The sequence below is a fragment of the Pyrgilauda ruficollis genome, unplaced genomic scaffold (assembly GCF_017590135.1).
Source record: "Pyrgilauda ruficollis isolate IOZ18807 unplaced genomic scaffold, ASM1759013v1 scaffold5, whole genome shotgun sequence".
NCBI lineage: Eukaryota > Metazoa > Chordata > Aves > Passeriformes > Passeridae > Pyrgilauda > Pyrgilauda ruficollis.
In genome coordinates, this window is record NW_024526599.1 from 8939701 (window position 1) to 8954641 (window position 14941).

The window sequence follows — 14941 nt, forward strand, 5'->3', positions numbered from 1 at the left end:
AAGAATCTGTTAGATAGCCCTACTACATCATCTTCTGTATTCAGAAGTGACCTGGTTTTCTCACAGTTGGTTCTGCGATAAACAGATTAATGCAGGCAGATGCTTACTATTACTGCCTGTTAAGTCCTTAAAAACCCCTTCCTGCTGATGTCACCATCCCTAAGGGTGGATGATCTGTTGCCTGCATGGCCATGAGGAACTGCTAGCAGGAAGGGAAATTGTCATGGGGTACCTGTCCCGTGATCGTGGCAGGGAAAAAGAAGTGGAACAAAAAAGATTATTTTATCTTGTTTTTGGAGAGTCTATGGAAGTGATAGGTTTTTGGAGCTCCTGAGGAGTCAGGATCCTGAAGAACTATTTGTGAGTCAGGAAGATGTTTTTGAGGAAGGCACTTGTATAAAGGCTGACTGGCTTGTATGGGGTGAAACAATACAAGTAGTGTGGTAGAGTGGTGTGGTGGTGAGGCAGAAGCTCTGGCCAGATGGCCATTTACTACTTCACTTTTAGTCTTAGCTTAAAAGCTTGGGAGAAATTTTACTACTGGCTTCTATACAGCCAGAAATGGTCTTTTTTTTTTTTTTTTTTTTTTTTTTTTTTTTTTTTTTTTTTTTTAACTTGTAACTAAGGAATTGTCCTAAATACTTTTGTTCTGACATGGTATAATAATTTATGGTGGTCACCATCACTGTTTGTAACATACTGTGTGTCACTGGATTGCAGTGTAAATCACTATAGGCATTGTGAGGCAGGTGCCAGTGGAGTTGTTTGGGGTTTCTTTGCTCGTTTTAACTAACTTTGCGGTCAGACAGCTGATACTTATAACTTCACAGTTAGGTCTGATTTGAGTCTAAGAAATTCAGTGTAGTGGATGAAAGAACAATTTTGAGAAGATGATTGCTGAGATGAGATTTGAAGGCTCAAAGGGAGAAGAACAGCTTTCCAGTGGCTCTGTTTTTTGATGTGGAGTACATTGTCTACAATCTTATCCTAGTTAGTTATTCTACTTTATGCATGCCATTACAGGGATAAAAATAGGACCTTTCAAAAATGGTTTTGTTTCTATAGCACCTGAGGGCTTCAAATGAAATGTGTCTTGCACTCCATCTGGAAAAATGATCTCTTGCAAATTCTGTCCAGGCAAATTCTATATTTGTATAGATGGATGTTTGGCCTGATGATCATCTTTGGTGACTCAGTGCATATGCCAATATGTTGCTATTGACAAAAATGGAAATTCTGGCTAGAATATTTCTTCCAGGGACTCTGTTAGGATTTGGCCTCATAAGCTCAAATGATATTTACCATTCTTGTGGCAGTATTCCAACACTGCTTCTAGGTGGAAAACAAAACTTCCATGAAAGATGTCAGTTATTGTATACTTTATTCCAGAAATTCCCAGTTCCACTGCTGTCTGAAAATACAGGGTGATGCTCTCTAAGATGCTAGGTCAGTGAAACAGTGAGTGAATAGAGCTGTTTTATAAGTCATGTTGCTCTTGTGGGCAGGTGTATTGGCTGCAAGGCATAAAGGAAAAGACAGACAAGTTTCTCAGTAACAGTGTGTTTCCATGAAACTGATGTTAATAGTTTTTCCATTGGTTTAATGAAGTAAATGGAGCTCACAAATGCTGTGGTTTTCTGCTTTTGTATGTTTGTCTCTTTAGAAAGATGCACTATGCAAGTTACAGTGTAGGGTTTGGATACTTTCCTTTACGTCCTTCCATAAGTGGGATATTTATCCGATAGTCTTGAAATCACTGTGAGTTGCTCACTTATTTTCCTCCTAGTTTCTCAGAACCCCCTCCTCCCAGTCTTCCTTAGCCTGACAACCAGCTTTTCACAATCAAGAAAACCCTTTTTAACTACACAAAAGACACAAAATATTGTCACAAAAACCCCCAAAATGCTACATATATGAAATCAATTGTGAAAGCAAGAAAATCTTACTGCCTATCCTCTTGGCCTGTTGAAGGCATGATGTGCTGTTTATCTGTAGAGCACCTTGCCCATCTGAGGGAATTGATCAGGTCAAATAAATAAATAGTAGTCCAGATTCTTGAGTTTCTTACTCTGGCAGTAAATGAAATGAACATTTGCTCATGTTAAAAGCTAAATGAGTATTTCAGAGCAATAATAAGGTGATGGAAAATACCCAAATATGCTAGTACTGAAGAGCTGTAGAAGATCAGTGCCAAACCCTGGATCAAACCGAACGCCCACAGCCACAGCTGACATCAGAGGTGGGTGTGGAGTTCAGGGAAGAGCCAAAAATGAACTGGGATTTTTACCTCCACCAAAAGAACTGTAGTTTGCCCATGTGGAAATCACACAGGAGGCAAGGAATCCTCTGCTAGCTTTTAAAAATATTTTTGCAGAAGTTTGTTGATTTCCTCATGTGTAAGGGATAGTCTGTACAAAGCAAGATGATTTCCCAGTCACACCAGGAATGTATTGGTGGAATGGTATCTCTGACCTCTCTCAGTTGATGTAGGATAACTGACAGAGTAGGAAAACCTGGAAAAAATTGTGTCAAATCCTTTGTTAATGCTGTCCATTGTCCCAGGTAGCTTCATTTTTGAGTTGGCTACATGTTCCCTTCTTCTGCTGCATCTCTGTTCTGAAAATGAAGACAAATGAGGCAGCCATGACACAGAGAAAACACTTCACATACTTATTGGTTTAATAGTTTAGAAGAAAAATGTGAGACTTATGCTTAGGTTTTTTTAAATGTTCAATTTTCCTCTAGACCCAGATCAAGTATGGCTCTGTACTAGAGGAAGCTGTATTGCCACTGGAAAGTGGAGACAATTAAGGCAGGAATGTACTCTGATAATAATTGTCATGATCTGATATAGCAAGAAGAATTGGCATTTGTGTCCATTAACTTGTGCAGGTGCTAAACTGCATTTTATGTGTGTCCTTACACTTAAATCAGTGTTCTGTCTCCTGTATGAAGAAAGAAGCTTCCCCTCTGCTCTTAGGCATTCTAGATGTCTTTTATTGATTACCAAGGAAGGTGAGGTGAAAGGGGAAAATTTAAAAGCATGAGAAAAAAATCTGTGAGAAAACAGGAAGGTATAGGAAAAAAGGGAGAGAAAGGTCTTCCTTTTATCTTTATTGATCTGGATGTGAAAAGTCAAGCAAGTGAAGAGAACAGTAAGGGAAAAAACAATAGATTAACAAACCCATCTCTCATATTTTACACAAGTATAAAATCTGAAGAAGCTATTAAAATAACTGGAAAGGAGGTCATAGAGCATCCTGAAAGCAAACCACTGTGAGATTTAAATGCCTAAGAATCTTGAAAAGGAGGTGTGTATAGAGGTCTCTAGAAACTGCTGTGGGTTATCCAGCAGCTGGTGAGAATAGTGTTAAGCGTTGCAGGAGGAGAGGGGAAGCCACAGCTGCATGCCCTGGGCACAAGGACTGTCAAGCACCTGTCAGCAGAGGAAGTGAGGTGGGGCCCTGCCTGACTGAATTATGGTTTTCTCCCAAGGCACTGTAAGAGGAGCATGTGCACTGTCATCCACACAGGCTTCTATTCTACAGAAAAAAGCAAGTGCTACTGGAGAAAAGTTCATTATGCAGATTGCTTGTATGTGAAGTTTCCTTTCACAAAGATATTCTTTTGTTTTGCTTAGGCATAGACTGTGGTAAATCCCTTTTGCTCAACGTAAATTATTTTCTGAGTAATGCCTTTATTTTCTGTGTTTATGTGATGCTGCATAGATTTTGGAAAAAAAAAAAGTTAGCCTGTCTAGCCTTGGCTTGCCTGAGTTATGATGTTTTAGTTCAGTGTAGTGATGTAATAGGTATCCACTTGTTCTCCTTCTACACAGAGACTAGTTAAAAATCTCTTCTTCCTTGTCATGCAAATACAACTATCCTAAGAGCTGTTAGCATGGAGCAAGCTGGTTAGGAGGGAGTAATCAAACAAAGCCTTGTGTACCTAATCTGCAGCTCGTTTTGGATTCCTGGTCCATCAAGCTTCTCTCAGTATCCTCGAAGCCCCTTTTCAAGGGGCTGGTGTAACACAAAGGCCTTGTGTACACAAGAAAAGTGTAGTGATTAAATCACTTAAGTTTAGAGATCAGTTTAAACACGGCATTGCCTTCTTTAGACATTCTTTCTTCAATCTAAGAGCACCTCATGGTAATGTTTCCAAGTTAAATCAACAGAAAACATTCTTAAAGTAAAGAACTCCAGCAAACCTGTGTGTAAACAGCATTAATTAGTCTAATCAGTTGCTAAAACAATGTTCTCAGGTACAATTGAAGGTTCTTCTATGAAGTTTCTTCTCCTTAATGCTTTATTGAAAACACAGTAGGAAATTGTGGATTAAGATAGGTTTGTTAGCTTTACCTTGATAGAACAAGCAAGGATAGATCTGGCATGAAAGAGGAGATTGCCAGCCCACCTCCCCCTTACCTGTCAGTGGTGCCAAGTGCTGAATCCCTCTTTGTGCATTTATGTACTGAGGGGCTCTGTAGAGGATGGTGGGAAGACTAAGCATCTTAAAAGTTAATAGCAATGATAATAAACTGGTTGCCACTTAATGGCTTTAGATGAAAGAAGAAGTAGTACATAATTAAATGTTATTTTAGCTTCCATAGTTTGGTAATTTATTATTTTTTCCCTAATGTGAAGCACTAGGTCATTATAGTGAAATCACAGTGACACCATACAGAGCTTATTTTCTGATGGGGAAGATTTTTCTGAAGTAGGATTTGTGAATAAATGTTTATTTTTGTCTACCCAGCTGAATTAAAAGTTGTCTCTTACCAAGTATGTATGAAGAATTGAATTTTTTTAATATCTAATTTACCACAAGCATTTAGTTTTATGAGTTTTTTAGATTTTAGAATATATGAGCCATAAAACACGTATTGAAAACCCTTTGGTGTGATATGTGAGATACAATTCTCAGCTGAGCTTTATAATATCTGTTTATATACCTGCTTACTATTTAGGACATACAGAGGTTTTTTGGGGGAGAGGGGATAAGCCAAGAGAAAGACTGATGGAATGCTACGATTGAGGTGACCTGATTTGGCAGAGTAGAGAATAAGATAACATAGATAGTGATTCTACTGAAATTTAAATTAGTTTGGTTTTGGATTGAATTAAATGCTTTGTAAAGAGTGCATCTCAGAATTGAGATATTTTGAAAGCATGCTGACTAAACAGGGATCTGAGCTTCTGTTTAGGTGTCTGATTTCTATCAGCAGTGCTTCCATGTGTGGAATGAGAGAAAATCTGAATAAGGCAGAGTGTGTGAAATGTTAATGAGGCTGAATTAGTTATACACACTCAAAGGAAGATTGGAGAAAGCAGCTGAAATATTTAATTACTGAAGCAACTCATTACAAAAACTCTAAGTATGTGCTTTAAGTTAAATCTGTTATTCTGTAGGTATGTATGTATGAGAAAGAAGTCTACTTCTTTTGATTACATGGGTGCTTTCAGTAAGCCCCTTAATTTTGGCAGTGAAGACTTTTGTTTCTCAAACACTTTTTGATCCAGTTTAGCTGACAAAACAGAAGTTTTTGCTGTGAATAAAGGCCTAGTGAGATAAGATGTTGCAAAAGTCTCTGTTCCTAACCACTTTAAGTGAAGCTCGTAGCTGTATGTTTGCTAAGCTTGTGCTTCTTGTGGCCCTTCTCTCACTTGCTCTGCAGCTGTAGTCAAATTATCTGAGCAGCAAAGGTGGGCCTGGCGAAGGCTTTTAAACTGAAGTGGTAGGCATGGTCGGCCTCCTCTGACTTTCTAAGTGTTATCAATGAAGATAAGCAGATTTTTGTCTTGTGGGCACTTAGCTAAAGTCAATAAATAAGGCTTCTGTTGACATCCGTGGCCAGTTCCATTGGATGTTCTTGTAATTAAATATTTGCAGGAACACAGTTTATCTCACTACTTTAGTTGGATGTGCAGGGTTTGGTTCGAAGAGAGATTACACATCCCTCTCTGCATTGTGTTTCTCAAATCAAGCTTGAAGTCATCTTTGTTTTGGAACCACTCATTAACAGCTTGTGGAATAAATTTTGCTGTTAGTGGGAATGTAAAGTAAATATTTACATGACCAAAATTTTAATTTGAGCTTTGTAGGTGTAAAATTTGTGCTTTATAGCTATACATAGAGCTCAATCTATTTGCGTATTTAGAGGATAAAAATAAAATCAGTTTATATTAATATGTGTAAATGTCACCCTTGTAATCCTGATTTTTTTTTTTCCTTGGTTGGGTTTTTCTGGCTTTTTTTTAAGAACAAACTAGACAAAGTTGTTATTGTTAAATGGGTTGGAAGGTAACTACTAATCATAGAATCTTAGAATATCTTGGGTTAGAAGGGACCTTAAAGCTCATATAGTTTCAAACTTCCTGCTGTAGTCAGGAATGTCACCCATTAGTTCAAGTTGCTCAGGGACCAATCTAACTAAATTAAAGAATGAATATTAAAATACGAAATTAGAAATGGTTTTAAAATGTATATCTTTCAAATGTCACTGAAGGTGCCTCTCAGAAGGATCTGGCCCTTTCTGTGTCACATCTGTATACCACTCTGATTAGATATTCACTGAGGAATACATTTGAAAGAATTCCTGGTAAATAGGCTAGTGGGTGAATTTTTTCTCATGGATACACATGATGGATTTTGACACTGAGAATCCACATGTGATTTCTAAGAATATTTTTCAGACTTAGAATTGCCATCAGCTGATGGCAATTGTATGTCTAAGAGGAGAAATTGTTTACACTCAGGAAAATAAATACATTTTACCTTTTAGTGAATTCGGATAAATGTATTCTGTAAATTATGTTTTGTTTTTCTTCACATATAATTGTCTCCTAAATACCAGCTGGCAGAGAAGTTGCCTTTTGCAGAACAGATGATTTTTTCCCAGCAGTTACTTGATTCATTCCATAGCTGTCATTTTTTCAAGGAACAGATCAGGCAAACATTCCTAAAAGTAAGGATTTTCTTCTTGACCCTTATCAACACTGAGTTTGAAATGATGGAAACTTTCAGAGCTTTTTTGTTGTTTTCCTTTGGATTTTTGTTCTTTGTGTTTTGGCTATTCTCATGTATTTATTTTAATTCTCTCACTCCTGGAGCAGTAAGGATGCCTTGTTGTTTTGAGGGACTAGAGATTTACCTAGCTTTCCTGATTTTGGGGTTACCTTTCATTAAATGTTAGTCCCTTTGTCAATTATGCACTGGTCTATTTGCCTTTCAACTTGGTTCTTTCTTTTCGGGGATTTACAATATTATTGAGTTAAGGATTCTCACAGTAGATGGTAATGGAGAAATACAGTTAAGTAAGTTTGTTTAAGAGTGCTGATTAAGTAAACGTTTCTGAGACTATTGCCTTAAGGCACTGTGAAAAGAGGTTTAATTTTACTTCTTTTAGCTCTAAATGTAGTTTTATTGAACTCTGTTGCTTGTTAAGCCCTAGGTTTTTCCTACCTGATATGCTGAAGAAAAAAATGTAGTGATATCTTCATTGTTCTTAATAAAATGGATTACTAAATTGTAAGAGGATTAAGCATTTTAGCTCCTGGCTTTTGTACTTAATTGCAGAATACCTTTCTGGAGAGAAAAAAAGAGACCAACAACCAGTGTTTTATGTTCTGGCTTGAAGTACTTCAGTCCTGGAGATAGTTTCCAGGTAAATGAAATGGTCTCATCTACAATGTGTCATTTAAAAATCTGTCTTCCATTAGTGGGATAGTGAATGATTCCTCCTTGTAATTAGGCAAATTAGTAATTTAGTGGGTAGGTTAAGTTATTCTCTAAATTAGAGTAATTGAAGTGTTGCCAATTAAGAGTTGGTGTGATATCATAAATTACATGTGATCTTGCTTTTTGTCCAAGGACCTCAATGACTTTTCTAAATGCTGAGCAGTGTTCCTTTGAAAACATATAGCTCATTTTTTGGAAAAATACGGTCTAGTACCCAGAGATATCAAAGGAGTCTATTAAGTCTCGTAAGAAACACTCTTGTCTCTGAAGCCCTGATTAAACTTTGGCATAATGCTGCTGTTCAGACCCTTTTTTAGAAGCCTTGAGAACTGGAGAAAATGCAATTTTCATCATCTTTCAGCTTCATAATGAGTCCCAACATTGTTTTGGGGACAAATTGATGATTTCTGTACTCTTGTTGGCTCAAAGTATGAAAATAGGGCATGGGCTGTGCTGTGTTCTACTGAAGTGATGGGTTTTATAGAAGAAATGAAGGATGTATGTGGGCATGCATTGCCTGCACTGGGGCATGTCAGGAAAGACCAGGAAGCCTCTCAGGAGCTGAGCTGGTGGGATCTGAATGTTTGCAGTTTTGTTTGGAAGTGGTTCCTGGAGTGAACATTTAGGAGCATGCTTAAATTTTGCCTGGAAAACAGCAAGTTGGAGCAATTTGAAACAGTGAGGGAATGACAGAAAGAATGGATAATCACATACCCCATGCTCTGGTTTATTTGGTTTGATCCCCTTTTTATTTAGCAATCAATTAAGACCATGAGAGCACTATTTCTTCATGTCTCTGAAACTACTGGAATAATTGGTAATAGTCTTGACAGGCCCTTAGAACAAACTTTTCTAATGTACAGAGTTTTATGTGTGGCTTAATTAATTTCAGAATTAAATCAAGATATGGCTTAAAATAGAAACTACACTGAACTTTGCTTTACAGCAATTACAGAAATCAGAATAAAATTAGTTAAATTAACTGTGATATTTTTTTATACTTAGTATTTTTTCAAGTTTGTAGTTGTTTGGTTTTTAACTTTTGTGTAATTAGTCTAAGAATCTACAGGGAAGATTCTATCCCATGTGGAACTTTTTTGCCAAAATTACTAATTACCTAAGTAAGTGGTAATTACACAGTCCCCTGTGCAAATTATGTCTTAATCTTTTGATGGAGATTAAGACATAATTTTGGCAAGCATGTTTGAATATTCAGACTGCTGTGTAGTAATAATAAATGAAACTATTGATTTGTCTCCTCAGTTTAAGTACACTGTTAGGTTAACATTTCAAATCCTAGAAACATCATTTAAATAGACAAAACAGAGGTAACTTGTATCTTGAAATGTGCAGAATTGTTTTATAGGAACTTAATGCAGTGATATTTTTTTGAACTCAAGCCCAGTATTTCAGGGTGTTTTATATCTTCATTTTAAAAATCACCTGCTCCTGTATATATAGCCTTTTGATGTTGCTTTTGGAAGTTAGCTTTTGATCCACACTTAAAACTATTTTTGTGTAATAGGTAGTGACTACTGTTTTCCTTGATTTCAAATTCATTTTGGATTCAAGAAAGATGATAATTTGAATAACTGATCAAGTACGTATTTTAATATTTTCAAATAATTCAAGAAACAGAGTATTCACTTCCAAAGTTTCAGAATAAAGAGTTGATGGAAGCACCAAACTGAGGCACAAAGTCAAAATTGTGTAGAAAAAAAGTTTGCACAAAACAAATGTTAGGACATAGTGAAAGATGAGGAAAAGCTATGTGTAAGTTGGATGTTACTGCTTTCAGTCCTCTGAGCTTTCATAGCCACATGCCTGCCTGTCTGTTCTTCCATTCACCAGTTACTTGGAACACAAGTATTGCTTTGGGCAACAAAGACAAATGTGCAAAATCTGTATGAATCTACAAACACTGTGTAAATCACCAACTGTACTTCATAGTTAGCATTTAGAAGAGAGCAAGCCAAGGACAGGAATTATGCTTACATTCGCGGCTTAAATAAATAGCAAAATTTTTTTGACTTTGCTTAGAAAATTTTTCAAGCTATCAAGCAGATATAATCAAGTAAGTAAGAATGAACCCACCCCTTTTCCTCAGACTTTTGTACAAGAATACTCCTTGGTAAAATATTAATTACACTGTGGTTCCAGGCTAGGTACACAAAAGGTATGGACAAATAAATTTCTCACTGTAGCTTTTTTTTTTTTTTCTTGTCTTTATAGGTGTTAGGGAGTGAAGCAGAGCATGAAGTGCCCTACGTGGCAATTCTAGGCTGTTGTGATGAAGATTCTGCTGAACATGCCAAAAAACCTCGCAATTATTTAGAGTGTTAACATGTGTACTGGTTAGTGCGGGCTGAGCTTCACAAAAGCACTTCATGTAAGCTTCTTCATAGTTAAGCAGTATTGTCTGCTAATCATGGCAGGTTTTAGACTGTATTTTAGTTACTGATTTCAGACCAAGATTGGGCTTTGATGCTGAAGAGATCTCTATTGAACTGTCACCTGCCCTAGTCTGTGTTTTGGCATTTGTCCATTTTGCCCTCTCTGCCTTACTGCAGAGTTAAAGAATGGGGGAAGCAATCCTCAAATGCAAATTCCGACAACTGCCATAATTTTCTAATTGGAGAGGATTACTACACTCATCTGTAGATTTGATATGGTCTTTGGTATTTTAAGATTATTTTGACTGTTGCTGGAGGATGGAATAGAGAAAAGCTATTACATTGCAAATCTTTGAAATTTGGAGGGAAAAAGACCCTGAAGCTAAAACCCCACTTTTTCGTAATTCCCATCCAATTTTATTTAGATTTAATTGAGTTTAAACAGTTCAGTTTAGACACCCATTTTCCTCTCAGTTGATTTTTTTCTTAGGAAACTGGTTTCAGCTGCCAAATCCGTGTCTGAACGTGGCTGTTCCAGGGCGAGGGTCCCAGGCTGCCACAAAAGCACTAGACTACATTATGCTGGGAGCTGACAGAGCAAGATGATTTGGAGTGAAGCAAGTTAGTGAAGTCCTTCCTCCTATCCTGAGCCCCATCAGCCTCTCAGAATGCCTCCTGGGAGAAAAGGTTCTCACAATTGCTGGGAAACTTGGAGAAGCAGACAGCCTGGCCAGGCGATCTCCATTAAACCATAGTCTCTTTTCCCTCCTTTGGGGGCACAAATATGTGGCACAGATCCCACCTCCAGAGTGGGAGCAAGGAGTGGGATAAATGGAGCCATGGCTCTCCTGACTGACATAGGAGGTAGCACTCAGCTCCATGAGCCATCTCCCTCCCTGGGATAAGGCCTTCCTCTATTGCCAGGTAACTTCCTGCATCTCAGCTGACAAAAGTCTCTGCTGTAATTTCAGGCTGAAACCTGTGATGATGGGTGCATGGTCCTTGTTGCTGGCCCTGCTAGAAACTGACTTTTCACTTTTTAAAGCAAAAGCTAGAAAATTACTTTAAAATATTTTTTACCTATTTTGTAACAGTACATAATAGAAGCATATTATGACACAATCCTTGATGTTGCAAATTATTTTGTTTTCAAAAATAATGCTACAATAGAAAAGAATTAAAATGTTTGTATATCTGTTATGTCTAAATTGAAATTCTTTTGCTGTAGAGGTTTTTTCCCCCTAATCATGGTATATCATAATACAAGGCCCCAAAACAGGAAGCACAGTGCAGTACTTTATTTCACCTTTCTTTTAAGGGATTAACTTATGTGAAATGTCATGGGAGAGATGGAAGAGTTTCAGCTCCTCCAAAGGGTTTGTTTCAAATGTGCACTCTCAATGAAGTTTAGGTACAAGGAAAACTAAGCCTTACCATGAAGACTGCTGTATTTGCAAAACAGCCTTAGTGTTATATCTGTTTCTTGAATTCATTAGCTAAAGTCTTTTGGCAGAAAACTCTATGAGTTTTACTAGTGAGATAGTCTTACATTTTATAGTGGTGAAATGTATAACAATGGCTAGATACTTATCATCTTTACAAAAAATTGTCTTAATGAGTTACACTATCGCTTTCTTTTCAGAAAGAGTAGTTTTTAAATTCAGTTTTATCTAAATGAAAGGTCATCTGAGCATACAGTTCAGATTAATTTTTCTTCCAAACAAAATACCATTAAATTTTAGTATTGCCAGGTATTCCTGTCCGTGTTATTGTGAGGAAAGACACGATGTGAATATTTGGCTGTCAGCTTATCTGATACTATCTTTTCTATTAAAGAGCAGAATGCACATTGCCAACCTTTTGTTATCTAGTTTCCCGACTGCAGCACAGTGTCGAGTTCTGCCAAACTGGCTTACGTTTGTTAAGTGCTCACCATGGACTTTAGTTATCTTTTCCTGGTAGTCTGCATCCTGCCACTTAGCTGTAAATGTCACACACTCTTCTTCATTCATGCTTCCTACTAAGAGTTAGTTTTATTGAAATTGTGTGCAGAAATATGCAAGTGGGCAGGGGAGAAAAATTAAATTTATTCTAGCCATAGGTGCTGCTGAAAAGACTTCTATAGGGAAGGGGTAAAAAATACTGTTCTTGATGGTTGTACCCTGTCTGGTGAGTGGAAAAATGGGAAAAGACCCATAAGAATTGGACCCATATCCAAATGTAGGAGATTAAAAACATTTATTCTGATACCTTAAAGCATAATTTGTGTGGACTAGTCTTTTTTCTGTATTTGCATAACATGTACCTAAATTTAACTTTGATATTTTAGTTGCAGGCATTGATTTTTCAGATGTAATCTTTCCCTGTAATTAAAGAGAGGACAAAAATAATAGAAACAGAACAGAAGATAATATATGAAATGCTAAAAATTTGTTACCATTTAACTGGTTGCAGGATATGCTCCTTTTAAGTATCTGATCTGCTGACAGATTGAAACTATACTGTAAAGTGCACCATCAAACCAACTGCTTGGTACATCTGAATAATACTTCACTATAAGTCTCCAAGAGTGTTTTGCTTTTTAGGACATTTTACCGCAAGTAAAATCTTGTTATACATCCACAAAGAAGATATTATGTAAGGTTAGAACAAAATGTTATTTTGTCCTAAACCAAGAGAAGGACAATTTTTAAAATGTTTCCATAGCAGGGAAGAAATTCCATGTACTCAGAGGGGGAAAAAAAACACAACCCAAAAAAACCCCCAGAACATCTTATTGTGAAAGCAAACTGCCTTTACATTATTCTGAAGAATGTCAAAATCATATTCAATATTCAATAGCACAGCATACCTACATGTGACAACAGTGTGCTTTTGACTATTACAGAAGCAAGGAGTGTAGGATGCAAGTGTTGGAAAAGATGTGTACATGGCTGCATACTAGTGTACCCTAGCTGATATTTATTGTTAGGAAATCAAGCATTTGTCTCCAGTAGCTACCTATCCCTAAGTATTTGTTATGTTTTGAAACTTGTTCAATGTTTTTTCTTTTATCTGATTTTTTTTTATGGTGACACAGGTTTCTGATAAGGATTTCTTTTTTTTCTCCGTCCAAACCTAAGCTACCTTCTCTTTCAAACTAATCAGACCAAAGGCTCAGTCTTTCTCTTTTTCCTGCCAAGTGCAGACATGAGATTTTTGCTTTGTTTTAGTATTTCTCTGCTGAAGATAAGGGTGCTTCTGGGAGTTGCAATATCAGTAAATACCTCCTTCAGTGGTGCGTTGTTAATATAGTTTGTACAGTACTCCATGTTAAATTTCACCTCATTGATTATCATAATACAGAATTGCCTCAGAAGTTTAGTTCTGCCCCGGTGGAAAATACCAAAGATTCCATTCCTGAAAGCTGCTTTTGCTTCACTGACAGATGACTTTACCAGATCAAATGGGATGATAGGAAAAACACAAGATCAGAACTGTTTCATTTATCTGTCCATCATGATTTTTGCTTTTCAGATAACTTTACCTCAAGTCAGATCTTGTTATGTGTGTCTTTTTTGTGATTACCTTAAACTCAAGGATCATGAGATTACTGTGAATCTTTACTGTCATTTCCTGTGCCATTCAGAAAAATAATGTATATTTGTGTCAAGGCATCTGAACCAACTCAAACCAGATGTTAAGAATTTGTCCTGTCATTTCAATTCAGAATTTATATAGGTTTTTTAGGGTATTTCGTAGATCCTAAGTAGAAAGTGGTGGGAAGCATGCTGATTATAACATGCAAAATTACTCCAGCTGGTACCAAACGTGGTCTGAAGTGGCACAGTCACATCTTGGTGGCAGCAGCTTTTGTTGTCAGCTGTAGAATGCTTACTCAAAATCTGCTTGCCACAAATACCCTGAAAAGTTTTTGGGTGAAGCAAAGTTCTTCTGAAAAACATCAGGCATCAAGGACAGCCAAAAGAAGCCAGACCCATGAAACACAGGCTGTCTTGTTAATGTGTTTGTACTGACCTCTCACAGAGCAATGAGAAGGAAAATGTTCTGTCAGTTTGTGTGTGTCAATTAAAGCATCATATAAAAACTGCCTTTTGTGACTGCTGGGATGAATTTTCTACATTTGTTAAACATCATAATGTTCTACAAGAAGTTTACTTATAAGGTATGGACAGTAAAGAGCAGGTTTTCTGAAAGCACTGGAAAGTGTATTTTTTACCTTAATATAAAAGAAAAAAATTGTGTGAAATTTATCCTCTGAAAGAGATACATTATTTTTCATGGTCTTGAGAGATGAAGCTTAGTAGAGCTCTCTGTTATTTTGATTGCTCGTGCCAGATATGTTTTACATACAGCTTTCTTGAAATTGAAATAATTTGCAGTTCCAGAACTTGATGATGTTATTTTCTTTGTTTAAGAAACTACTTAACTTTTGTTGGCTGCTACTTTTGTTTTCTCATTGTCTCTTTTCCAGATACCGTGTCTTTTGTCCTGCCTCCGAGGAGAGGCTTTACTTTTCTGTGGGATCTGTAGAGCAATGACAGTTGTTTCTCTTATCTTTATACTCAGGGATTGGAGTTCAGTAACCATAAAATGAGTATTTTGAATTGGTAATTCACTTATTGTAACCATCACATCAAGCAGTTATACTTTTGACTGCCTACTCCAATTCTGTCTAGTGCCTTGCTTTCTATTATCTTAAGGTGGCAAAGGGTGTATTTTTAACTCACTTTTTTCTGGAGTATGGATGAGCTACAGATAAAAATTAGTGGAGTATGATTAATGATTAATAAGGTTAATGATCATTG

At 36.8% G+C, this 14941-nt stretch overlaps 1 protein-coding gene across 1 annotated transcript in view; it reads left to right on the forward strand.

The window, feature by feature from the left end:
• Nucleotides 1-14941, forward strand: part of TLL1 (tolloid like 1) — a 124478-nt gene that overhangs the window by 21862 nt on the left and 87675 nt on the right. The gene's annotated exons all lie outside the window — the stretch shown is intronic.